The sequence below is a fragment of the Rosa chinensis genome, chromosome 7, assembly GCF_002994745.2.
Source record: "Rosa chinensis cultivar Old Blush chromosome 7, RchiOBHm-V2, whole genome shotgun sequence".
Lineage (NCBI taxonomy): Eukaryota > Viridiplantae > Streptophyta > Magnoliopsida > Rosales > Rosaceae > Rosa > Rosa chinensis.
In genome coordinates this window covers 29,837,510-29,863,384 of record NC_037094.1, presented here as the reverse complement: position 1 = coordinate 29,863,384, position 25,875 = coordinate 29,837,510, and the positions used below count along the sequence as shown (strand labels likewise).

The following is a 25,875-nucleotide window of genomic DNA, read 5'->3' as shown; positions in this document are numbered from 1 at the left end:
CCGTTACATACCATTCCGCTGTCATTTATAGACAGACAAGAAGCTAGTGGTAGTACACTAGTATCCACAAGTGGTACGTATATATAGTCCTACTCATTGTACATTTAAATACATAGAGGTAGTGGATACCCTCTTTCGGTACTACTCTAGAGGCGTTGGAAGTACATAGAGAGTTTCTAATACAACTTTATTTACTCAGGGAGTTCAGGAGAATCTTCAGTTCCAGTTGGGTAACTTAATGGGAAAGAAGGAAGTGGGTGGATCCAAGGGGGGACGAAGATTTTTAAAAGTGTCAGCTAATAGAAAGAAATTGGAGATTATTAATATAGCTACTGAAGAGAACTCAATCTCGGTGGAGGGTGGGAAGCGGAAGTCAGAAAGATGAGTTGGAGGGGGAACAAAAAGGTACAAAGAAGGTAATGCTTCTGGAGGGTATCCCTAGCGTGGTGGGAGCAGCCGAGATGGAAAATGGGGGGGTTTCTGGGGGGTTATGTATGCTTTGGTAGAGGAATATTGATGTTACTTTTCTTTCGTCGTCTTTTTTCTACATTGATGTTGTGGTCAAATGGGAGGATGAGTTTCAGTCACGTGTCACTAGATTCTCTGGTGAACCTAATGCGAGTCAACGTTATTTATCTTGGGAGTTACTGAAACAGTTGGCTGGAGTGTGGGAGGGCCCTTAGCTGCGTTGTGGGGATTTTAATGAGATTTTGGATATTTCCGAAAAGATTGGGGATGTAATTAGGCCACAACTTCAGATTGACGAGTTCAGGAGGACTTTGGAGATCTGTGGCCTTTTTGAATTTGCTTTTACTGGTTATAAATTTACGTGGGATAATCGCCGGGAAGGGGATACCAATGTGAAGGAGAGGATTGATAGAGGCTTTGGTAATTTAGCGTTGATTCAAAAATGGGGAGGTTTTACTGCACATCACTTGGTTACTATGGCATCTGACCGTTGTCCTCTTTTAATTGAGAATGACCCGCCTTAGAAGGGTAGTGGTGTGTTTGGTAGGAGGCGAAGGAGGTTTCTTTTTTAGGAGATGTGGACAACGAAGGCAGAGTATGGCCAAGTGATTGAATATGCATGGGGTGGCGCTGGTCAGGCTTCTGTCGTTGATAAGCTGAAGGTGGTTGCTGGTGAGTTAAAAAGTTGGGAAGGAGAGAAGTTTGGGAGTGTGCGTCGATTGGTTAAGGAGACAAGGGAGGAATTGGATGGGCTCCAGAGGAGGTATCCTTCTGTTAATACGTTGCAACAAAGGCGGGAGGTGGAGATTAAATTGGACAAAATTCTAGAGAAGGAGGAGATTATGTGGAAGCAGAGATCTAGAGTGGAATGGTTGAAACATGGTGACCGTAACTCTAAATTCTTTCATCAGTATGCCAAGCAGCGTGGGAGGTCGAATCGGATTTTGGGCATCCTTGGGGAGGATAGCAGATGGAGGAGTGATTCATATGAGGTGGGGCATGTTTTTGTAAGTTATTTTCCTCAGAAAATGGTCAGATGGAGGAGGAAATTTTTTATGCAGTTACAAATAAGCTTACAGTGCAACAAGGACACGTGTTGTCTAGACCTTTCTCTAGACTAGAAATTGAAGCAGCTCTGAAGGGTATGGGTCCAACAAAGTCTCCAGGACCTGACGGCATGTCTCCGGTGTTTTTTTAGAAGTATTGGGCAGTGGTGGGAGATGAGGTGACTTCAACTTGCTTGGGGGTCTTGAATGGGCAGGATTCGGTGGAGATGTTTAATCAGACATTAATAGCGTTAATCCTCAAGGTTCCCAATCCGAAGAAGGTCACTAAGTTTCGACCAATTAGTCTGTGTAATGTTCTGTATAAGTTGATTTCGAAGGCGTTGGCTAATCGGCTTAAAAATGTGTTGTAAGGGGTTTTCTCGGATTTTCAAAGTGATTTTGTTCCTAATAGACTTATCCATGACAATGTAACTGCAGCCTTTGAGATTATTCATAACTTGAAACGTAGAGGGAGGAAGAGCAGGCAGAAAGTGGATATTAAGCTTGATATGGCTAAAGCCTACGATCGTGTCGAGTGGAGTGTTTTTTAAAGAGGATGATGATAGTTATGGGTTTTCCAGGGAGATTTGTTGATTTAGTGATGAGGTGCATCACGTCTGTTACTTATTCAGTGCTGATTCAGGGGCACCCATTTGGGAGGATTATCCAGACTCGGGGCCTCCGTCAAGGTGACCCAATCTCTCCCTACTTGTTTCTTTTAGTGGAAGAAGGTTTTTCTTCATTACTTCAGAAGGCAGAACGATAGAAAACAATCCATGGGGTTTCTATTGCTCGGGGTGCTCCCTCGGTGTCACACCTGTTTTTTGTGGATGACAGTCTTGTATTCTGTGATGCATCTATGGGAGATTGTATGAAGTTGAAGGAGATTTATCAGAAATATGAGAAGGCTTCAAGGCAACGGATTAATACGGATAAGTCAGTCTTGAGTTTTAGTCCCAGAACTTCAAATTTAATTCGTCAAGATTGTTGTAATGTGCTTGATATGAAGGTAGTTCCGTGTCACGAAAGGTATTTAGGGCTTCCTACGATGGTTGGTAAAGATAAGCGGAGAGTGTTTAGGGGGTTGGAGGATCGGGTTTGGAATCGTATCCAAGGTTGGGAGGGCAAACTTCTGTCAAAGGGTGGAAAAGAAATGTTAATTAAGTCGGTGGCTCAGGCAATTCAGACGTATACGATGGGGGTGTTCCAATTGCCGGTGGGTACTTGTGAGAGTATTAATTGATGTATCGCAAGATTTTGGTGGGGTAAACCAGGGGGTAGAGGGATTCACTGGAGATGGTGGAAGGAGCTTTGTATCCCTAAAAAGGAAGGGGGTTTGGGCTTTAGAGATTTGCAGTTATTCAATCAGGCCTTACTTGCAAAACGAAGGGTAGAGACTTCTGACTGCCCCAAACTCTCTTGTGGCTAGAATGCTTAAGGCACGATATTTCCCCAGAGGCTCTTTTCTTGAAGCTACTATTGGGTCTAATTCTTCTTTACTATGGCGGTCCTTTGTTTGGGGTCGGGAGCTGTTGCAGCAAGGTCTGAGGTGGAGGGTTGGTAATGGACAAACAGTTCGGGTGTTTCATGATCCTTGGGTCCCTTCATTGGAGAGTTTTAGAACTGGGTTGAAGAATGGGGTTGACTGTGAATTGAGAGTAGCTGATCTAGTCACTAACGGGGGTGTATGGAACGGTGAAATGATGCAGCTTGTGTGTGATGCTCGGGAAAGAGATGTTGTGGTGCAAATTCCAATTGTCCCTACGTATGAGATCCCGAATTTTGAAGTTAGTCAAATTTTGTTTTTGAGGTTGGAAATGGAAAGTAGACATCGCCACGAGTTCGTAGCATTTTTCAGTGAATTTTTCGGGTTCCCGAGCTATTTTTAAGGAATTTTTAAAATTTGGATGCAAAGCAAATTAGATGGCGACGTGGTGACTCATTATTGGCCTAAGCCCTAAAGCATGACTTGGTCACCAAGGAGTAGCAGCCATACGTGCCACTTACAATTACAACAGTCATGGGACACATGTCACTTGTTTAGACAAAGTTTGCTATATGTTTGACAAGTGGCATAAGAATGATGGTGAATGGTTTAAGTGTTGACACATGGTTGTTCCTTATTGGTCCTTTCTCCCTATATATAGGATTCAACAATTTCTTCTTCCGTACCCATTTTTTTTCGGTGAGAGCTTCTCTCTCTAACTCTCTCTCTAGCTTCTCTCTAGAACTTGTTTTTGTCATATCTTCTAAACCGTAACTCCAATTCAGGATCCGCGAAAGGCTAACAATTTGTTTTGATATCATCTTCCTATCCATAAAGGTTTGAGTTAGATCCAATGGTTGTTTCTAGAATGCTCATTTTAGGAGGCTCGGTTTACGATCGGTATTCTGGGAGGCGATTCGTATTATCGAGGTGAGTGGGTTTGTGTAATATGTTTTAAATATTCTTATTTTCTACAAAAATGGTGGAAAAGCATGATTTTATCTATTTACGAAATATCTCTCTATTTTTAAGTGAAGCATGTCTATTTGCGAAATATGCGGAGTTTATATATATTATATGTTGGATCCATTGTTTGACCAGTCATGGAACATGAGAACTTCTTGATTGATTATGCTGAGGTAAGGATGTGTCACACGGTGGTATAGGGCTAGAGAAGGCCATTAGGGTTCCCGTGGGGTACACTAAATTGAAGGATAATCAATAAGAAAGGATGATGCGATGTGATGAATTGCTGTGAATTGATGTGTATACGATATACTGCTTTCTAGCGTGTGTAAAATGACATGGATTTACTGGCATATTACATGATCTACTCACTGAGCGCGTGGTTTTGCTCACCCACCCATCTCTAATACCTTTTGCAAAGAAGTACTTAGGTTTTGAAGAGCCGAAGTCAATTGGACGAGCCTAGAATGAAGAGACTAGAAGGAAGAGCTTATTTACATTCTGCTTCATAACACTCTCACCTCAGATTCAGGGTCATGTGCTTAAAATCCACCGACATCGAGTCCGGGGTGTGACACTACGACAGCTCCGGACAAGTTGATATGGCATCTTAATCGTAGTGGGAAGTATTCAGTGAAGAGTGGGTATTGGTTGGCTTTGAAACTTGATCATGAAAGGGAGACATTAGGGGAAGTTGCTCCTGAGTTGGTGGAGTACTGGAGACATCTATGGAAGCTTAAATTGCCTCCAAAGATGTTACACTTCCTTTGGCGCTGTTCTTTGGGTTTTGTGCCATGTAAGGCATCTTTATTCAAACGCAGGATTACTCAGGATGCGATTTGTCAGCAATGTCAACAAGGTGATGAAACGCCCTCACACACAACCTGGAGTTATGGTAATTGTGTTGTGGTGCTTGAGAGGGCGGGGTTTTATGCTAAGTTGAATCCTGGTCAGTCGCCTACATTGTTCTCTTTACATCAACATGCGGTGAATGTCTTGGAGGTAGATGAGTTAAGGTTATTTATTACAATATTGTGGATCAACTGGAAAGAACGTAATGCCTTGGTGCATGGAGAGCATGCAAAGCCCAGTAATGTATTATATGAAGTAGCAGTGGCGGTTTGGCAGAGCATTCTTGTGGTGGAAGCTATGAATGTGACAAGTGGTGACACACGTGATGGAGCGGTTCAAAGGTTTGGCTGTCGATGGTCCCCTCCCTCCCTAGGTATAATTAAAATGAATAGTGATGGATCGGTGTTTCCTGGAGGGGCTCAGGAGGGCGCCGGGGCTGTGTTTAGAGATAATAGAGGTTGTTTTGTTGGTGTGGTGGGGCAGCGATTGAGATTTAATATTCCTCCCCGTATAGCAGAATTATTTGCTATCAAAATTGGCTTGGAGTTTGCCTTGGAGAAGGGCTGGCTGGCTCTGGTAGTAGAGTGTGATTGTTTGGACGGGTAGTAAATATGCTTTCTAGGGAGGAAGATTGCATGTCAGCTGATGGGGTTGTTGCATGGGAAGTCCAAAGGTTTTTGGGGAGATTCCAAAATGCAAGGATGGTTTTTAGTCCTAGAGAGGTGAATAGGGCAGCTCATATGGTTGCTCAACATGTAGCCCAGGTTGAAGGGCGGGTTTGTTGGTTAGGGGTTGGGGCTCTTTGGCTCATGTAAGTCATCGACGATGATGGTCCCGTAACAAGTAGTGGTAGAAGGGATGGATGTTGTGGAGATAGTTTTGCAACTTTGATTTCCAGTTTGTAATCCTCTTTGAGTTATTAAATAAAAGTTATTACTCTTAAAAAAAAAAGGAACTTTATTGTAATTAGACAAACTAAAAACATAGGGATGTGCTGAGAGCAAAACCTTAGCCCATCAAATTTTTGTCCCAAGAAGCTCCGAAAGCAGGCCCACCAAAGCCCAACAAGCCGAGATTGGCCCAGACCAAACTTCCATCTCCAAACCCGTCCTCAGCCGCCACTATGCCCATGCTCGCTCCAGCTGGATTCCTGCCGTCACAACGCAAACACTACCACGGAAACCCACCACGACCCAGCGCACCATGATCCTACGCTGTCGTCGAAGTCGAAACCTCCATGATGCCACGACCCAACGCTCCACTGTCCAAACGCCGTCGATCTGGACCGAGACCCACAATAACTACACCCATCCCAAAGATTTCCGTCGACTTGGAGCCAAAAACCACTTGCAAAAACTATCGAGCAACACCCACACCCGAACCTCCGGAACGCTAGCATCAAGTCCCGTCTAGCAGCAGATCACGCGTCATTTGTGAGGCCAAAAGGTCCACCCGAATACCATAGCCGCCGCCAGACGAGAGCAAGCTCTTAGTTGAAGCCGCCACTGTAGACCCTTAGGGTTTCTTTGAGAGAGATATGATAACTCTCTCTTTTGTGTAAAAAAAAAAAAGATTATTAAAAGAAATAATTGATTACATCTCATAGTTATATATTCTGGTTATTTTCTTTAGACATCCAAAATGGTACTCTCCATTTTTTCAACAAATTAGTTTGTTGAAGGAAATAGTTAAAAGTTAAATCAAGAGCTTATACATATAGGAGCCTTAAATATTATTTTCTTGAAGGTAACATGATCAACACTTTTTTTTCTTTGAAGGGAACATGATCAACACTTTAGGGCCATAAATATTATTTTCTTCTAAAAGTAATAGTTATTAGAAACACACCTCATGAACTTTTAGCCAAAGTTTGTGGTTTTGTTTCTCAAGGGGCCGGTTTCCTTATCCAGTGGCGCTCCCATGCCGGTGTTGGTTCTCAGCCTTGTCGGTATGTGGTAGTTGCAGTAGGACGAGCTCTTATTTCTTTTTTATTGTTGCGAGCAACTACATTCTTTTCTTAGTGGCGACAACTGTGATGTGATTACTGCTTTAACTTGCTTCAGGTGGTTGGGGGAACGATCTCACGTGCATGTGCATCGCATCAATCGAATCGTGCCAGCGGCTATGGTTGAAAAATTGGTTAGGGGTGGGCGTTTTCGGCTTAAGTACTTACCAATAGTGACGGACCTGTAACTAAAGAATTTGGTAGGAATGTGTGTCATATTATTGAGGCCACAACCCATCATTCCAATACATTGTAATGTTTTAAGTTATTTATGAAATCTGACTTCTTTTAAAAAAATATTTATCAAGAAAAAAAAAATCAATATTTTTTTTTAAGGCAAAACAAAACTCAGCTTTATAGAATTAAGGACGAGGGGTCTCCTGTTGTACAATGGTTCGGATGCACTCCGGAATGGAGTTCAGCCAAGTATTACAAATATCAGAATCAAAAGCTATACTAGCTAGTCAATGTGCTGCAAGGTTGCAAGTTTGGGGAGCAAGCATACTTGTACCTGCTGCAAGGTTGTTAGGGAAGCTTGGATGTCATCAATCAACGTCCCATATTCTGTGTGGACTGGAGAAGCACTAGAGATATCTTGCCCTGCTACTTGACAGTCCGTCTCAATAATCACAGACCGGTAATTGTGCCTCTTGATGAGTTCCAACCCAGCTTGTATGGCAAAGAGTTCCACGTGAAAAGCAGAGCTCACATATTGAACAACCTTCTGAAATGCAGCAAGAACTTCACCCTTAGAATTTCGTAGAATACCTCCTACTCCACCCTTTGTTAGGTGAGGCACAAATGCCACATCAATATTTAGTTTCAAAGTGGATTCATTAGCAGGTAGACAAGTACGTGTACCAGGTTGCTTTGGTGCTGCATCACTAGTCCGCGATCGCTGGAACTCCTGTAGCCACGTCATACAACTAAGGAAGATGTCCACAGCACTCCTAGCATTGTCCTCCCACAATTTTGTATTACGATTGGTCCATAGTCCCCATAGAAGCAACAATAGCTTCTCAAAATTCTCCATCTTGAGATTTAAAGCTTGTTCCAACATCCAATCTTTGAAGTTGATTTGAGGAAGCAAAGAATTCTGAAGATGAACCTGAGCTTGAGATAATAGAGTGAAGGCTGTAGGCCATTTACAGAAGATGTGGGCAGTGTCCTCCAGGTGGTGATTGCATAGAAGGCACTTGAGCTCTCCCTCATAGCCTTTAAGCATTAGTCGCTCTCTTGGAGGTAACAAATTAGAGCATGCTCTCCATACACATATTTGAACTTTACCTGGTACTTTTGCTTTCCAAAGTCTCCGCCGCTACTCTCGATATGGATCACCATTGGAGGAGGACGCTAGAGCATTAGCTAGAACCTGTTTTCGTGCCACCCAGTATGCACTCTTGATCATGAACCAACCTCTACGTTCCAAGGACCAGTAGGGTTTGTCTGGCATATTTTGTTGTCTAAGTGGAAGACTCAGAACTTTAATGGCTACTGTGGGGTGAAAGACAGCCTGTACTCTATTCGGTATCCACTGCCTAGTGTTTGAATCAATAAGATCTGCAACATATTCCAATGAAGAGAGTGCAAGCCTTGAAATAAGAAATTGGGAGCAATTTGGTACCCACTGATCATGCCAAATATGCACCTTCGTACCATCACCAATTTGCCATCTAGTGCCAACTTTCAACACCAGTCTTCCTACAAGAATACTTCGCCAAGAGAAGGAGGGTGCCTCACCAAGATCAGCTTGCCAAAAATCACAATGTGGAAAATACCTTGCTTTTTATGGGCGAGCAATGAGTGAAGTAGGATTGGTGACTAGCCTCCAACCTTGTTTAGCCAACATAGCAAGATTATATGCATAGATATTTTTAAAACCCATACCTCCTTCATGTTTTGTGAGACAAAGCCTCTCCCAACTCCTCCAATGAATTTTCTTTTTTCCAGTCGTGTCACCCCAAAAGAAAGAGGCACAAAGCTTGTGGATATCATCACATAACGTCTTTGGCAATAAGTAACAATTCATACCATAAAGCGGCATAGTTTGAGCAACCGCTTTTATAAGAAGTTCTTTACCTCCACAGCTTAGAATCTTAGCTTTCCAATTCTCTAGCTTCTTGGACAATTTCTCTTTAATGTATTGAAAAATTTGGGTCTTTGATTTGCCTACTCGCATTGGGAGGCCTAAGTATCTATCATGTTCTTCCACACATTCAACTTCTAATATGGCTGCAAGTGTAGCTTGAGTGTCAACATGAAAATTTCGCGAAAAAACCACACTACTCTTTTGAAAATTTACCTTCTGTCCAGAAGCCCTTTCATAAGTGTTCAAAATGTTTCTGTAGGCTAGACATTCATCAACTGTAGCAGCGCCAAATAAGATGTGCTATCATCTGCAAAGAATAGATGATGCAATATAGGAGCTTGCGGACACATTTTCAAACCCCTAATAGTACCGAAATCAACTACTTGTGAGATCAATGCAGATAAACCTTCAGCACACAAGATGAATAGGTATGGTGACAAAGGGTCACCCTGTCGGATGCCCCTAGTAGGGTATATAGGAGCAGAAGGTTCTCCCTGTACAAGAATAGCATAACTGACAGAGGTGACACAACTCATTACCATAGTAATCCACCTGGATGAAAAACCAAGTTTTACTAGCATGGCTTGTAGAAAAGGCCATTCCAACCGATCATAAGCTTTATTGATGTCTAGTTTAAGAGAGAAAAAACCTTCTTCCTAGGTCTTGAGTTAGTGCATGAAGTGAGACAGATGTGAGTAAAATTCACTACAAGAAAAGATCTCATCTATAGCATTTCACTATAGCGTTTTTTCCACAAATGCTACGTTATAGAAGTTGGTTATTATTCTATAACGCTATAGTTTTTGAAACGCTGTCAAAATAAGGTTACACACCAAAAATGAGAGCGGCAATGATAAAAAGAAGCGCGGGGGTTTTAAGTTTAATGAAAAACATTCTTTCGCGGCCAAAATTTTTTCGCCAAAAGTCAGTCTGGTTTAATATCATTTCTCTGCAGAGACTCTGCTCGACCTACAGTCTAACCATTTCTTCCTTTTCTCAGTCACAACTCTTCGAATGACATCGGTGTCCATTCCGTCTGAGTGAACGAAAGCTCAATATGAAAGATTTCCAGAAGGGAGAGGACGACATCAATTAAACTATGACAGAGAGAGACGTAGATTGAAAGGAGGCATAGACGGTAGATGAGGGAGAGGATGAATCTGGTAAGTCCTCCGAACCTCCTCTCACTTTCTATTTTCTCTGCCTCAGTGTTGTTTTTTGGTTCATATAAGGTAATTGAATTCTAGGGTTTGTCTGAAGACTTTTGGGGATATTAATTTCTGCAATCTCTTTAACCTTTCAGGTAATTTACGTGGTTTTGATAATGGGTTACATGAAAAATTTTATTCAACAAATGATAGAGATCTATTAATCAATGCTATAGGTTGTGTAGGTTGGGGATTGTTGATTGTGTCCTGCTGCTACTTTGTTGCTAATGAATTAGTGTTCTTTTCCCAGTTGCCCTGCTGCATTGCTCCAATCACTATTTTGTATTGATTGGCATGATTCCCTTTATTTTGGATTGTCCTGTATGCCGATGTAAACTCTTTTTATTGGTCATTTGCCATTCAAGTGCATCTAATGTTATTGTTCTTTTCGATCTGTATTTCTTTTGTCGAGTTACATAAGTCAACATACTGATATTCTGATTGCCACTGTGACTCTACAACTACAACCTACTAGCTTGGTAGATGCCTCCTTTTCTTAATCTCAAAAGCAGATCCTTTTGAACCACTTCTTTATGTTGTTAATCTTCTGAATATCCAATGATCAAGTGGAACCACTTTAACTTTGAAATAATTCTGTTGTTATTTGATGTAGTTAATATTTTTACTTGGTTGAAAGCCGAGACCTTGGTCTTCTCATGAGTTTGAAAGCATTTTGGTTATAGGCTTAATCTAAAGTGATCCGTGGAGTCTTGGAATTAATAATTCTTTTCTCAAGAGGCAGTGTAAGTTGGAGTATTCCTAGGGTCTATTGTGTCTGTAATTGAATGAGTGAAAGTGAGAAAAATAAGAGTCAGTAAAGAGGTGAGACTTATTATAAAGAGAAGGAGAATGGGTAAAAATTAAAATGACTTACCAAAGCAATCTAAAATGGTTTTACATTTTTATTTTTGTAAATTATTCCATGTCTTCCTTTTCATATGTTTCCCTTATTTCTCTCTTTTCTATTTCATATATATATATATATATATATATATATATATATCATTCCTACTTGTTAATTTAACACTAAAACAGAAAATAATTTCACCACATGAGGCTTTTATGTGTCCATTGTAATACCAATTGCATATCTTTTAGAGCATAGGGTAATGGTATGTATTCACATTGGTCTCTAGTTTAATCAGCGTACAATATGGTATTTCCCATGGCCAGAAGCCCCATAATCTGTATTATATATTTCTTCCTTATAAATTTACTACTCGAGCTTCTCGGGCTCTATGTACATTATCACTAATCTTTTGTGTTGTACTTTCAAAATCAACGTTGTTCAGGTCTTCTAGATTACTGATGATACTTAGCTTGGATTGGAAGGACAGCTTGTCCCTTTCTACATGAAATATATGTATGATAATACTCCTTTTTATTATTCATATTATTAGTTATTTTGTGCTCTTGTCTTATAATTTTATAATTTTCATTTTCGACCATCAATAGGTTTAGCCAGTGTATTTACAACACAACCTAATTAAAATGCCTCACTTACTGGGATCTGAGCAATTCTTTCTGAGGGATGATAGTATGATCTGACCATCCTGTTATCGATTTGACGAAAGCACTTCCCTCTTTGTTGTTCAAACAGAAATGGTATCACATCACTACATTAAGTATTCACTAGTGGGTGATCTTTTCTACACTAATCCTAGGGACTCTATCTCTCAATCTCCCCCAAATCCCATGATAAAAGAATGGGTCTTTAACTAGTGAAGGTAGCACAAAAGGTACATGATAATGTCGTATTAAAGGATGGGTCTTTAACTGGTGAAGGTAGTATGTTCTGCTAATATATATCCATACAGGTTGAATTGGAGAAGGTTGGAATCCCAATGCAGAAGGTTGTAGGGATGTATTCGACCAATATATTACGATTGTCAAGCCCCTAGTTGGTAAGTATATGATTTGTCTTAGCTACTTTTTGACGTTACTGTTATATATTCTCCATCATACAGTCTAATTTCTGCTACAGGTGGAAGGATGGCTTCCTACTATGGAGCATAGAATCCTTCCCCACTTCCAGGTTTGATTATTTTCTCCATTTTATACTTGTCAGTTTTTTCCTTTAATGACTATATCTGCATTGTTTTCTCCATAAAGATGTCCTATAGTGTGCAAACATTTAGATGCATTATTATTTAATATTGTAGTTTGAATTTTAATTGTGCATTACCATTTGCTTTCAGTTCCTTAATAGCTCAGGTCTTCAATGTTGTGACTTCTAACTAAGGGTGTCTGTTGTGTATTGTCTATTGCAGAACTGAGCTTGCTGTATGTCTATTCGATATAACTTTGCAATGAGGCTTAGTGGCTTACAGGATAACGATGGTTTTATGTTAACTACTTTCCACTCCATCAGCCTTTTGTTTGAAACTAGTATCTAGTCCTCACACTTCTGTATAGATGAAAGAAAGCATGTGCTAGGAGTAACATATTAGTGTCTTTATAAAGGCTTTTTGTTTTTAGTATGATTTGCATCATTTGTACAAAAGGAAAACAGCTTTGGCTGAGACAATGTAGTAGTTTTTAATTTATGAATGTTAACACATTCTATTTCGATTGCTTCTGAAATTATGTAATTGTTCATTTGTGTACTTTTGACAGCACTTAAAGATGTTGGATAGCAGGACCATTGAGTGCTATCAAATATTGTATATAGCATTTTCTAATAGCTATGACATAGGTATTAATAACATTTATTAAATGCTATTGATTGTTTAATAGCGTTTTGGAAATGCTATTGATTGTTTAACAATAGCGTTTATTAAGCGCTATTGAATCTTATACAAATGCTATAGATGCGGAATTTTTCATAGCGTTTGTGAAACGCTATAGATGCAGAATTTTTCATAGCGTTTCCGAAAACGCTATGACTGACCTTGTACCTACTATAGCTGGGGCAGACATAGCGTATTGAATCCTACCATAGCGTTTTTCGAATGCTATAGATGAGACTTTATGGTGTAGTGATTAGACTCCTTCCAAATCTCACCATTTTCCAAGAAATTACAAATAGCAACACATACATCCAAGCCAACAATGTGCCAGTATTTCTAAAAAAAGAAGGGAGACATACCATCGGGTCCTGGGCTTTTAGAAGGATGCATTTGGAACAAGGCCGTTTTTATTTCCTTGTCCGAGTATGGTGAGTTCAAATCATCATTCATAATGGAAGTGACTTTCATTGGAGTGGCTCGAAAGACCTCAGAGATTGCAGCATCATCTATACCTTCAGAAGTAAAGGTCATATTGTAAAAGTCAAGCAATAAATGCTGAATTTCTTTCAGATCATCTGTCCACACCCCTTCCTCATTCTGCAGGCCACGTATGGTATTTCTACTTTTCCTGTTAGATGCCTTACGGTGAAAGTAAGCAGAATTCCGATCATCATCTTTTAACCATATAGCCCTTGATCTTTGTCTCCAATATTTCTCCTGCTGTGATAGGAGTTAATTTTGTTGGACATATGTAACCTTCTCACTCTGCTCTTCATACTGCCAAGGAGAATAAGGTTGGCGCATAATATCATGCAGCTTCTCCTGAATTTCATGTAGCTCAATTTTGTGTCTTTGAAATTCAGTGCTATGCCATTGCATTAGCGTTTGACCCATGGCCTGGATCTTGGTTCTCATCTGCTGTAGCATATTCCCGGTTAATGGAGATGACCAGTGCCTTTTGATGATTTCGGTACACTGTTCATTCCCATGCCATAACTCCTTAAAGCGAAAATGCTTGCCTCGCTTGCGATGTGACTCACGCATAGCTCGCACCTCAACCAACAAAGGGTTATGATCTGAATCAGAAGGAGGTAATATGAGCGTTCTACTCAAGGGAAAGAGATTTTTCCACGACCCAGATTGAAAACACCGATCCAGCCGTTCCTAGGTAAATTTATTAAACCAAGTAAACCTACAGCCATAGAACCCCATATCCACCAGCCCTGCAGCTTCCATAGTATGACGGAATTGCACCATTGCAGCAAGTGCTCTAGGAGGACCACCTGATTTATCAGCCATGGTCATGAGCTCATTGAAGTCCCCAGCCATCAACCATGGGAATGAACACACTTCTGCAGCTAGGGTTTCAATCAAGGATCATGTTCGATGTCTATCCTCTTGTGCAGCAAAGCCATATATCCCAGTAAATCTCCACACATCATTAGTTCCTGCCTCCCTTACATCAGCGTTAATATGATGTGGAGATTTTATGCGAAGGTTAACATGAAGCTCCGAACTCCATAGCAGAGCCACCCTCTGCTATTCGGGCCCTTTTGGAACGCAAATATTATCCACAAAACCAAGGCGAGATGTCAAAGAATTGATGAGTTGGGGTGTTGCTAGGGTTTCAGCCAAGAAGATGAGATACGGCCTCTTGGCATGGACCAAATCGATCAAAGCACGTTGTGTTTCAAGGTTGACGATACCTCTGCAGTTCCAAACAAGAATGTTGCCTTGCAGCATGGTGGCCTGAACGATGGGACAGGGCCTTAGCGGGCGGCGTCACAACCACAAGGGCGTAGCTTAGGGTTTTCTCTACTTTACAGAAACTCTTTAATATTTCCAAAAAAAAAATTTGGAAGTATAGTTGATGTGTTAAATATTTAATGTTTTAAGATCCCTTAAAATTCATTTTCTACCTCTTCAGATTTAGGAGCTCCTAGTGATTTCCCTTTTTAGGAGTATAGTTGATGCGTTTTTTAGGGCTAAATTTTGTCTAAAGAGCTCAAAGCATGCTAATGGTCAAGCAACCCTACACAAGACCCTGCCTCAAACCACGGTTTGTCAAAATATTTTCTTATGAAAATTTCCAATAAAGTTCCTTGCTGTCAAAATATATTGTTGGAAAAATTCCAAAATTTCAAGAATAAAAAGGGATGAATGTGGGAATGTACGTATCCCCTTAGATCAATGGAAATCCTTGTAGTGAATACCATTTGTAGTTGTCATGGGTCACCACCAATGGTTGTTAAGGTGCCTTCGGAATTTAATGTCAAGTACTAGCTAGTGCGAAGCGGCTTTGCCGCGATGGGTGGCTGAAGGGAGTCGGTTGACAATCTGATTCGAGATTGGTGGCAGGAGGTTTGGGCAATTGTGATGTGGATAGTTACTGGGATTGAGTCTTTTTGGTCCTGAGTTGGTCATGCATGGGTCCATTGGGTGATCATCGAGTTTTCTTTTTCCTTGTAAAACCAAGTGCGTGTTTAGGCAACTAGATTGTTGGGACAATTTTTTCTTCGAGGACAAGGTGTTCTTAATTTTTAGATAATAGGCTTGGTTTGGTTTTGGCGCCTAAGATACGACTTACGAGTATGGCTTTATACTTATTCGCATATGTGTACACAGTACACACCAAAGCTAATGCCAATTAACCTCGTATGACTCCCAGGTGAGGCTTTTGTGTTTCTCGTGTCTGAGTTAAAACAATGCTCTTTCAACGCGAAATGAAATTTCAAAGGATAGCTTACCTCGGTGTTTGAATGTAGCCTAATTTACCACTTCTTTCTTCCAGCACTCTCACTCATTTCAGGACAATTCATATATAGTACGTTCTATACCGGCCCTCAACATAACCTTCCATTTAGCTGGTTATCAGTATCACATCGGCCCACATTATTCTTGCTGTTCTCAAGATCAAGTGGTGTGGATGTGAACTAGAAGTGTAGCAGACGAATGAGCAGTTTTGGTTGATCGGAGGAACAAGCAAGCATCTTGTTGTTGTGCTTCAAGGGATCGAGTGGTGTGGATGTGAACTAGAAGAGTAGCAGACGAATGAGCAGTTTTGGTTGATCGGAGGAACGAGCAAGCATCTTGTTGCTATGCTTCAAGGCCTTTAAAAGGTTGATTGTAGCAGGTATCTGTATCTTTTCACATTCACATGATGATGCGATGTTTATGCCAACACCAATTTCCAATTAGTTGTGATGCTTTGTTTTTTGAGAAAATTAGATATAAACCCAAAAATATAAGCTTCTCAATAGAAGAACCCATAGATATTTTTCTTTCAATTTACACTCATTCTACATAAGCAAACCTTCCATATAGGGTATATGTCTATAATTAATAGTTTTCTCATTCTTTGATATATCTAATATGCCCTTCTATTATGGAGAGTTAAATTAAGTATCTTGCTTAATCTTATCATCCATTTGTATTTGAAATATTAAGCTAAAAAATCAATTCATTTTGAGTTTATCATAATCAATTACATCCTTAATTTCTTCCTTACTTTATATTTTGATTACTGACTTGAGTATATACATTTCTAGGGTCCGGATCAAGGGACACCTTTTTTTACACAAATTTTGACACACCTTGTGAGCCATTAGATTTAAAAATATTCAATGGTTCAGATTTATTGTTTGAATTATGTCAACATACAACAGGCTGACGTGATAAATGACATGGCATTACATTTCACAGACGAATTAAATTGTCCTGAACCACATACACGTGTTAATATATAATCATGCGTTATCCTCTATCACTCTAAGAGCAAGTTCATCCGTTGGTTATTCACGAGGTTATTTACACTGTTCACTTTTTTTTTTTGGATGGTCATTTGATTGCAGGGTTGAAGTAATGGAAAAGTAGAAATGCCTGGTAAATTTTAGGAACCTGTCCTTTTTCTTTTTCTTTTTCCTGTTCCTGTCCCCACCCATTACCAATCGAGTTGAGGCTTGTCGGGATCAATTCTCAAAATGACCCGAACCGTAACGGCCTGTACCGAACTTCTATTCTAGGCCCGGGATTAGGATTACCACAATTTCGGCCCGTGCCCAGCCCTACTCCTGATAGTGATCGATAGATGTAGATTTTCCCTTTATTTACTAATTAAAGGCACAACCTCAACCTTCTTCTCATTCCATTTCAACAGAGAAAAGCCCAAAGGCTAATTAATAATCCAAGCCCGAACCCAAACTCAAGCGAACTTCAATTAGGAGTCAGGACTAAGACTTCAGCCCAACCCAATTGTCAATTCACCTGAAAAGCAAGATTGGTTTCAATTAGCACACTAGTTACAAGGCTGGGCTTCCAATCACTACATTAATGCAGATGAGCTTTTGTAGTAGGCTAATTGTATTATACATCTACGTATTATTGCATCGATCTAGCTTATACATTTATGTAACCATATGGTACAACTTTTCCAATTAAAATACTCTACTTTCCAACACCTTCTTTCTAGCCGGCCAGCTGCAACTAATTCAACTAATAAGAACATGGAATAGAATATGGAGTCATTTGCATCAGTATATCGGGGGAATGCCTATATAGGAATGTTAAGCTTCTGGCTACCGATTAGCTAGTAACTTGATGATCTATTCATACCTGTACGTGTACAATAGTATTCAAGAACGACTTATGTCGATGAAAGATGAAACAAAACCAAGTTTAACTTTTTTATGCCGACAACAGGTCGCATTCTAATTTTTCAAAATGTGTTGTGTGTTTATATTTTTAATATTGTGATATCATGAACCACACATGTAATTGACATTTTCTTCCTGAATTTATTAACAAAATATCTTTTTGTTTCTGTCAAGTAGTTTCTATATATACTTTTTAGAGCAAAAACATGATATGACGACTTTTCAATTTGCATCATTTGAAAGGCCAACAGCTAGGGATGACAATAGGGAGGGTAGGGTATGAGGACTAAATTACCATTCCCATACCTGACTTCATTCCTCATTCACGTACCCACCCCAACCTGTAACATGGTACCCCCCCCAAAAAAAAAATCCTCGTTAATAATATTACTCTGTTCAAGTAAATCCAGAATATGTGTCTAGCCCAAACTCTAGGTTAGTTGACCTAGTTGCAATAGGGTTTTGAATTAAAGATATTCTCGGAGATATTCATAGATATCCGATTAATTGTGCGATTATCTTTCCTTGTACAACTCTGATTCTATATCTTGTAATCCTCTATATAAAGAGGCCCTTATTATCAATGAAAGCACGACTCAATTCTCTCCCAATTTCAGTTTTCCTTAAACACGTTATCAGCACGAAGCCTTAATCCTGAAACCCTAAATTCGTAGCCTTTAAACCCTAACCACCACCGCCGCATATATTGAAGCCCTCAATCCCAAGATTCCAGAACCGGTAGCGGAACCACTGAAACCGGCCGGAAAACCATCGAACTGACCACCAGAAGTATCGAACTAGCCTTCCAAGAAGAAAAAAGGGGATCTCTGCACCGGTTCACCACCTTTTGAACCTCCGATTGCTACCAAATTTTTCCACCAACCAACGTCTCGACCCCAAGATTCAGGAATCGGAAGTAGAACTCAAAAAACAGGTCTAGAGGTTGCAGAACCGGCCAGCAGAAAAAAGGGCAAAAGAAGAAAAGAAAAAAAAAGGGAAGAAGTAAAGCGCAGCTTACTGCCACGTCAGCATACCAAGTCATCGAGCCACGTCAGCTCCGGTGCCACGTAAGCTCCAGCGACAGGTCACCGCCGGCCACTTTTCAGGCCACTGCAGGTGACTTTTCCAGCCACTTTTTCCGGCCAAATTTTCTAGCAACCTATTTCGAAGTAATTTTTACATTTCCTTTTTTTTGTTTTTATTCAATTTCTCTTCTTTTTCTCGGGGACTTGCAAACTCCCTTCTTCTACCCCGCTTTCTTCATCATAGGGGAGACCTAATTAAGCCAAGCTTGGAGCTTGTTGAGATCTCCAAACTTAGAGTTTGTAGAGAATTTATGATCGACCACTTATGTCATTGTTTCGATCTAATCCAATACCTCTTGGAAGCGATTATGCTCAGAAATTTCTAATTTCTTGGAAGCAATTACGTTCAGAAATTTTATATGTTTTTGTGGTAGCTTTTTCCACTTTGAAACTAACCATTTTTTTAATTCTCTTTCAGGATGAGTAACCTGAATAAATTGGAATTTGCTCCATTGGGAACAACTGGCTCTAGATATCACAGGTAGGTTTGTGATGTTCGCCAGCATCTCAAGGCCGATGGAATCTTGGATACGATTCTCGAGCCTAGCCAGGACGTGCTAACTGTTGAGTAAGCTCAAGCTTTGGAAGCAAATAGAGCAGCCTTAGAGGAAAATAAGGCGAAAGCCATCATCCTAATGACTCGTCATATGGATGATTCGCCCTAGTATGAGTGTATGAATGAAGAAGACCCCAGAAGGCTATGAGTCTCACTCGAAGAAAGATTTGGCAACGTCAGTGACTCCTTGCTTCCTGACCTCGAAGTGAGATGGCATAGGCTCTGCGTCTGTGATTTCAAGTCAGTTCTTGACTACAACTCGGAAGCACTTCGCATTAAATCCTTAATAGAATTCTGTGGTAAAGAGATCAAAGATGCGATGTTGATTGAGAAGACTCTCTCTACCTACCCCGTCTCTGCATTGATGGTTGTTAAGAACTATCGAATTGATGTTACTGCAGAATGTATCACAAGGTTTCATGAGCTCATTGGAGTTATGAATGTCGCTGAAAAGCATGACAACATCCTTGTGAAGAACTATAATTAGAGATCCATGGAAATAGAGCATATTCCGAAATCCAATTATAGTCACGCTCCTAAGAGAGGGCGCCAAGAGTGAAACCTTAATCTTAGGGATACTTATGGACGTTCTGGTCCATAGAATCACTCTACTTAGGAATGTAACCTCCAAAATAGGCGAACACGGAACCGAAGAGGTCAACGTGGAAAGAGAGAAGGAGGCGACGCCTCTGGCCATGTTGGTGGAGCCACCAACACTAAGAGCCATCCAAATGACACTTTCAAAGCGCCTCAATCAATGAAGTTTGAGCAAAGAGATGTATGTTGTCGATGTGGAGTATTCGGCCATTGGGCACACATTTTTTGAGCTCGTGAAGAATTGTCACCGCCTACAAAGAATACTGTGAAGCAAGAGAAGCTTACTATGTGGAACAAGAAGATCAAGAAGATGATCTAGAGTGAAGGGTTGAAGACTACAAATCTGGCTGGGATCAATAGATAGCCAATTTTGTTTAAGTCTTTATTTTTCCAAGAGATGTAATATGCAATTGCCATATACTTTGTCGTAAATGCCATTGGTTTAGTTTTTCTTCACATAGGCTCATCCAAAATGAGTATGATGTCTAGGAAGGTTTTGAAATAAGTGGTACTTAAGCGAGCTTTGCTCCACCGACATCTCTCTACTCACCTGGTCATATTTATTTTGGAGTTACCGAAAGAAGTCAAACGACTACCTTTGTTTTGCATTAGCTAGCATTTGGATTAGATTCTCCTAATGGTTAAGAGACAATGATGAACTCCGTTGGCTTATGAATAAAATTTCAAGTTCTTTTCATTATGGCTCCATTTTGATTCTGAGCATATTACTTTGTGACTACGATGGTTGGGCCATTAGTATTAATTCAGGGACATGGAATAGCCCAAGTTTCCCTTGCCAAATAGCACCTTGATTATTGTCACATAAAATCTCTACGCTCCTAGGACAAATCGCACCTATGAATAGTCAACGAATTCCATGCGAAAACGCATGTAGAGAACGGAAATGATTTCCTTTCAATACCTCTAACAATTGCGAACAAAGGCATATCTTAGAGAAGTTTATGTGTCTCTCTAGTGGACTTTATGTCACTATTCAAACTATTAAATCCAATAAAGTTATGAGAGAAGATCTCTTGGATTTAGACACATATTGACTTTGTCATGACAAGATAGGTCATCCTGGTCATGATATGATGATCCGTCTACTAAAGACTTCACACAGACATCCATTCTTTCTAGCGAAATGAAGCAGAGAATCAAAAGTTGATTCCTGGACTAAGTGTGACCGCAGCTGCTGCCTCTGGCGCCACCGGCGACCAGCACCAGCCTAGAGCTGGCAAAATCCATATCCATGACGTCATGGATGGCGTCCATCATGGTGATGGAGCCCCGGGTGATGCTGCAATCACCAACTATACTTCCAATAGCGTTTCAGACGCTCAGGCCCAACCAAAATCCTTATTGGTTGCTTCTAAGGCCCCTTGCTCGTTCTACAAACTCTGTTCCTTATGGAAATTAGGACACATCTACTGCAAATGTGCTTGCAAGGAAGGACGTCCCTACGAGAGGACGTAGCGCCACCCTACACGGAGGTAGGCATGGCGCCAACGCCAAAGAGAGTGTCATTCTGGCGTTATAGGCCATGACCCCAGTTAGGATGCGTGAGAGGCCAGTGGGTTCAAAAAATACTTTGGCACAACTCAATCCTTGGATCATCAACACTCAAAATTCGTCTCATGAGTATCTTCTGGATTAGGGTTATCGTTGGGGGACGTCTCATCATCAGAACCTATTCCTGAGAATATAGAGCTCTTTTAAAATTACACTAGTGTACATGAGACGTGAGATAGAAACTCCATCATAATTGATGATGTAATCGCGCATTTTGTTACGCATGAGTTTGTTGAGTCTGATGATATTGAACCACGCTCCGTTGATGAATGAATACCAATGTAGAGAAATTTGGCCTAAATGGAAAGATGCGATCCAGGTTAAGTTGGATTCTCTAACGAAGAGGAAGGTTTTGGAGCCAATGATTCCAACAACTCCTGACATAAAACCTGTTGACTAATAGGTCTTCGTTAGAAAGTGTGATGAGAAAAAGAGATGGCAATCTCGCCTTATGGCACAAGGCTTCTCACAAAACGCCCTGGAATCGACTACGATAAGACATATTCTCTCGTAATGGATGTCATTGCACTCCACTACCCTATCAGTTTGGTAGTTTCTAAATAACTGAACATGCAGGTTACAAATGTGGTCACTACGTATCTTTATGGGGATCTAGATATGGAATATACATGAAGGTTCATGATGAACTCCATTTACCCAAGTCAATTGGCTCTAGACCACAGAGCGTGTTTTACAAAGAGGTTGAAACGCTCACTAAAGTGACTACTTGATTGGGAAGAGATATGCTCGCGCGTTTTCAAAACCAGTTTCGGATTCTATAGCGGTTCATGTTGGACATGATCTTCATTGGAAGTCCTTAAAGAGTTTAGGGAAACCGTTGAACACTTGAAATTCCATTTTGAGATGAAGGATTTTGCGAGAACACGATTATGTCTCAGTTTGGAACTTGAGCATCGTGTTGATAGATGCTTAGGCATTTTGACAAGGTCAAGCCTTCAAGCACCCCCATGATTGTCCTTAGTCTTGATCCTGAAAAGGATCCTCTTCATCCAAAGGATGATGACGAAGATGTGCTAGAGGCAGGAGTGCCTTACTTGAGTACAATAGGCGCATTATTATACTTAGCTCAATGCACAAGACCGGACATCTCATTTGCAGTGAACTTTTAGCTAAGGTATAGCTCTGTGTCAACGCAACGCCATTAGATTGGTGTAAAATATATCTTTCGATACTAGAGATGTACAAGTGATATGAGCATGCTTTATCCCTACAAAGAGATTATGGATTCGGACCCATCACACACCAGGAACGCCGCTAACACTAGCCTGCATCCTCTATCCCCATCCCAGAACGACATGTGTTTTGGAAGGTTTTGCTGATATTGGGTATCTCTCTGACCCACACAAAGGTCATTCACAAACTGGTTAAGTGTTCACCATAGGTAAAGACCGTGATATCTTGGAGGTCTACAAAACAGACCCGAGTTGCTATATATTCGAACACTGCAAAGATTATTGCTCTTCATGAATTGGTTCATGAATGTATATGGATTGGATCCATAATTACGCATGTTCGAACAATTGTGGTTTGAAGTCTACCATATATGAGCCTACGAGCATTTAGGATAATGCTACTTGTTTTAAACAAATGAAGTAAGGTTACATCAAAAGCGACAATACCAAGGATAATCAGCAACAGCAGACTCTCCTCAAGATCAAAGTGAACTAGGTTCGATCTGAGGACAATGTGGTAGACTTCCTCACTAAGTCATTGCCTAAATTCCACTTTCGAGAAACATGTTCGTAGCATCATTTGCGGAAGTTATCTAAACTCCCATGACCATTGTCATCAGGGGGAGATGTCTACATGTATGGTCTCGAAACGTGAATGATGTGTTGTGCTCTTTTTCCCCTTCGACCGAGGTTATTTTTGTCACATAGGGTTTTTGTTACTCGGCAAGGTTTTTAATGAGGCAACGAGAGGAGCGCCAAGTTTGGGCGACACAAGGGGGAGTGTTCAAGTAAATCAAGAATATGTGTTTGGCCCAAACTCTAGGTTACTTGACCTAGTTGTAATAGAGTTTTGAATTAGAGATATTCTCGGAGATATTCATAGATATCCGATTATCTTTCCTTGTATAACTCTGATTCTATGTCTTGTAATATTCTGTATAAAGATGCCCTTATTATCAATGAAAGCACGACTCAATTCTCTCCAAATTTCAGTTTTCCTTAAACAATTACTAATTTATTATAGAAAAATTCATATAAATAATTACATATTGTAAAGTCTGAAGTTAAAATCAAATATCAAAATAAAATAAATTCCTCATTTCAATCCAACAAAAACAAATACAAGTCTAGCTTAAAAAAAGAACAATAAATGTCTGCATTTGACAAAAAAATTCCGCAATCAACTACTTAATGTAACCTAACAACTTGCTCATTCACTCCAACAAGGTGATGTTCTCTTTTTCAATGAATTTTATTGACAAAAAGATGAAGTTTACGTAAATATTTATTTATAAATAATATATATATATATATATATATATATATATATATATTGGGTGGGTATGGGGATGGGGATCAAAGTCTTATCCCCGCCTCATACCAGGTTTCAAAATTCGAATACTGGGGATCCCCATCCCCGTTACCCTATTTTCCCTGAATTTTGCCCAGTTATGGTTGAATACCCAATGGGTACCCTACTAGATGGGGATTTTTGCCATCCCCACCAACAGCTAGTGCCTTAGTGGTCCAAAGACATAGTTGAGAAATAATTCATGTCATGATCTGATAGAGTTTGCCTACGAATTCTTGTGCTAACCAATCAATTATATGGCTAATGCATATCGATCACTGTGTTAAATTCCGCGAGAGGATTGGACTCTAAATTATTGGTTTGGATAAGGATTGGCAGAGTTGAGTAGATTAGATTGGCAATTAATATCCTGATTGGATTGGTTTAGGATTAGGATTTACTACACTTATCTAGTGTTTGAAGCAAATAGATAACAACATGACTGTATAAGGAAATTTGAACAAAATCAATAAAATAAAGGGTGCAGCTATTGCCACCTTATTATTTTCTTAGTTCACTCTACAAACATTTGAATTATAGAAAGACTATATTATCCAAGTACAAAATGACTAATAAGTACACTGATTTTCTAAAATCCAAATCTGTAAGAAAAATAAATAGATAACCAATTAATTAAATACAAAAACTACTTAATTCTTCATTGGATAACAATAATCTTCATATTCTCCACCCAAATTTGAATTTATTACTTTTTTTTTGTCTTTTTGTTGCATCCTCATTGTTAATTCGTTATTCAATTCACAAAACTATTAATGTTAACTTCATCAAAATCTTTGCAATATCTTTTGTGAAAAACAAAATTAAAATTTAAAACACGAAAAAAAAAATCATTCTTTTTTGTCATTGCTCATAATTGTTAACTTACTAACCTTTTGACATAGATTAAAATAGAGGAACATCGAAACAAAACAAAAAAGTTACTTCGAAAACTTGAATATATTTTAGTGTTTTTATTGATATAAATTAAATAAGTGATTTTTCTTAAAAAAATATTTTTTTAATTGGATAAAAGGATAGTCTTGGAGAGAGAAATGGGTTAGATAAATAATTTTAATAATTGAAATTAAAATGTAGGGTGTAATGAATATAGTATGGTGAACAAAGAAAATAATAGGGTACCAATAGCCACACCCTAAAATAAATTGGATGGAGCTGCAGATGATCTACTTCAATCTTCAGTTGGGGGGGGGGGGGGGGGGGGGGGGGGTAAGCTCCAGAATTGTCCCTACTTTGGGGCTAAATCTACGTTCACCGGCGTCACATATTCTACCATTCCGGCGATCTCATTGTGATGCAAAGCACGGACTATATGTCGGCGAAATTGAAAAGTCGGCAGAAAAGTAAAATAGAAGAAGAAAAAATAGAGGAGGCTGATGAGAGGCTGTGATGAGACAAAAATAGAGGAAGAAAAAAAAATGGAGACAAATGAGCAGAGGCTGTGATGAGACAGAGGAGGGTTATAGTTGAAGGTTGAAGATGATACGGAAGGCTGTCTGCAGCACGCGTTCTATTGAGCGCGTTTGTTTGACACAATTAATTGCCTTTTTTTTTTTTTTTTAATGAGAATTTTGCAGCGGTTGGATCGCGTGGCTTCAATTGGATAAGTGATATCAGTCCTTTTCAACTGGAATTGATATCAAAGTCAGATTATCTGCCTGGAAGTTATCCACACGTCCAAACACAAATTCTAATCAGATTGGAGATATTAATCAAATCCACACTCTATATCCAGGTCAACAAACGCAGCCTAAAGTTTATTTAATTACATGGATGCTGATCGATCTCTTGGCTCTATATTGTTGCTATAGCCATTGCGGCTCTGCTCGATGTGTGAGACAAAAGGATAAGACGGGAAAAAGATTGACAGATTCCAATTCCCTAGTCCAGATATATAGTAGATCTACTAGTCAGTCAGTCGTCTCACGCTTACGTCTGATTGTGACTCAAGTCTACTCAATTCAATATACAAGTATAACTTGTAAACAAGGAAAATTGCTAA

The 25,875-nt window shown here is 39.8% G+C and overlaps 1 long non-coding RNA gene and 1 pseudogene across 1 annotated transcript; both read left to right on the top strand.

Moving 5' to 3' along the window:
* The first annotated feature begins 461 nt into the window (after nucleotides 1-461).
* Nucleotides 462-6,315, top strand: LOC112177757 (annotated as a pseudogene).
* A 5,530-nt stretch (nucleotides 6,316-11,845) lies between these two features.
* LOC121050563 lies at nucleotides 11,846-12,686 on the top strand. Its single transcript, XR_005803461.1, has 3 exons — nucleotides 11,846-12,024; nucleotides 12,105-12,155; nucleotides 12,391-12,686. It is a non-coding gene; the product is annotated as an uncharacterized LOC121050563 (long non-coding RNA).
* Nucleotides 12,687-25,875: the final 13,189 nt, after the last annotated feature.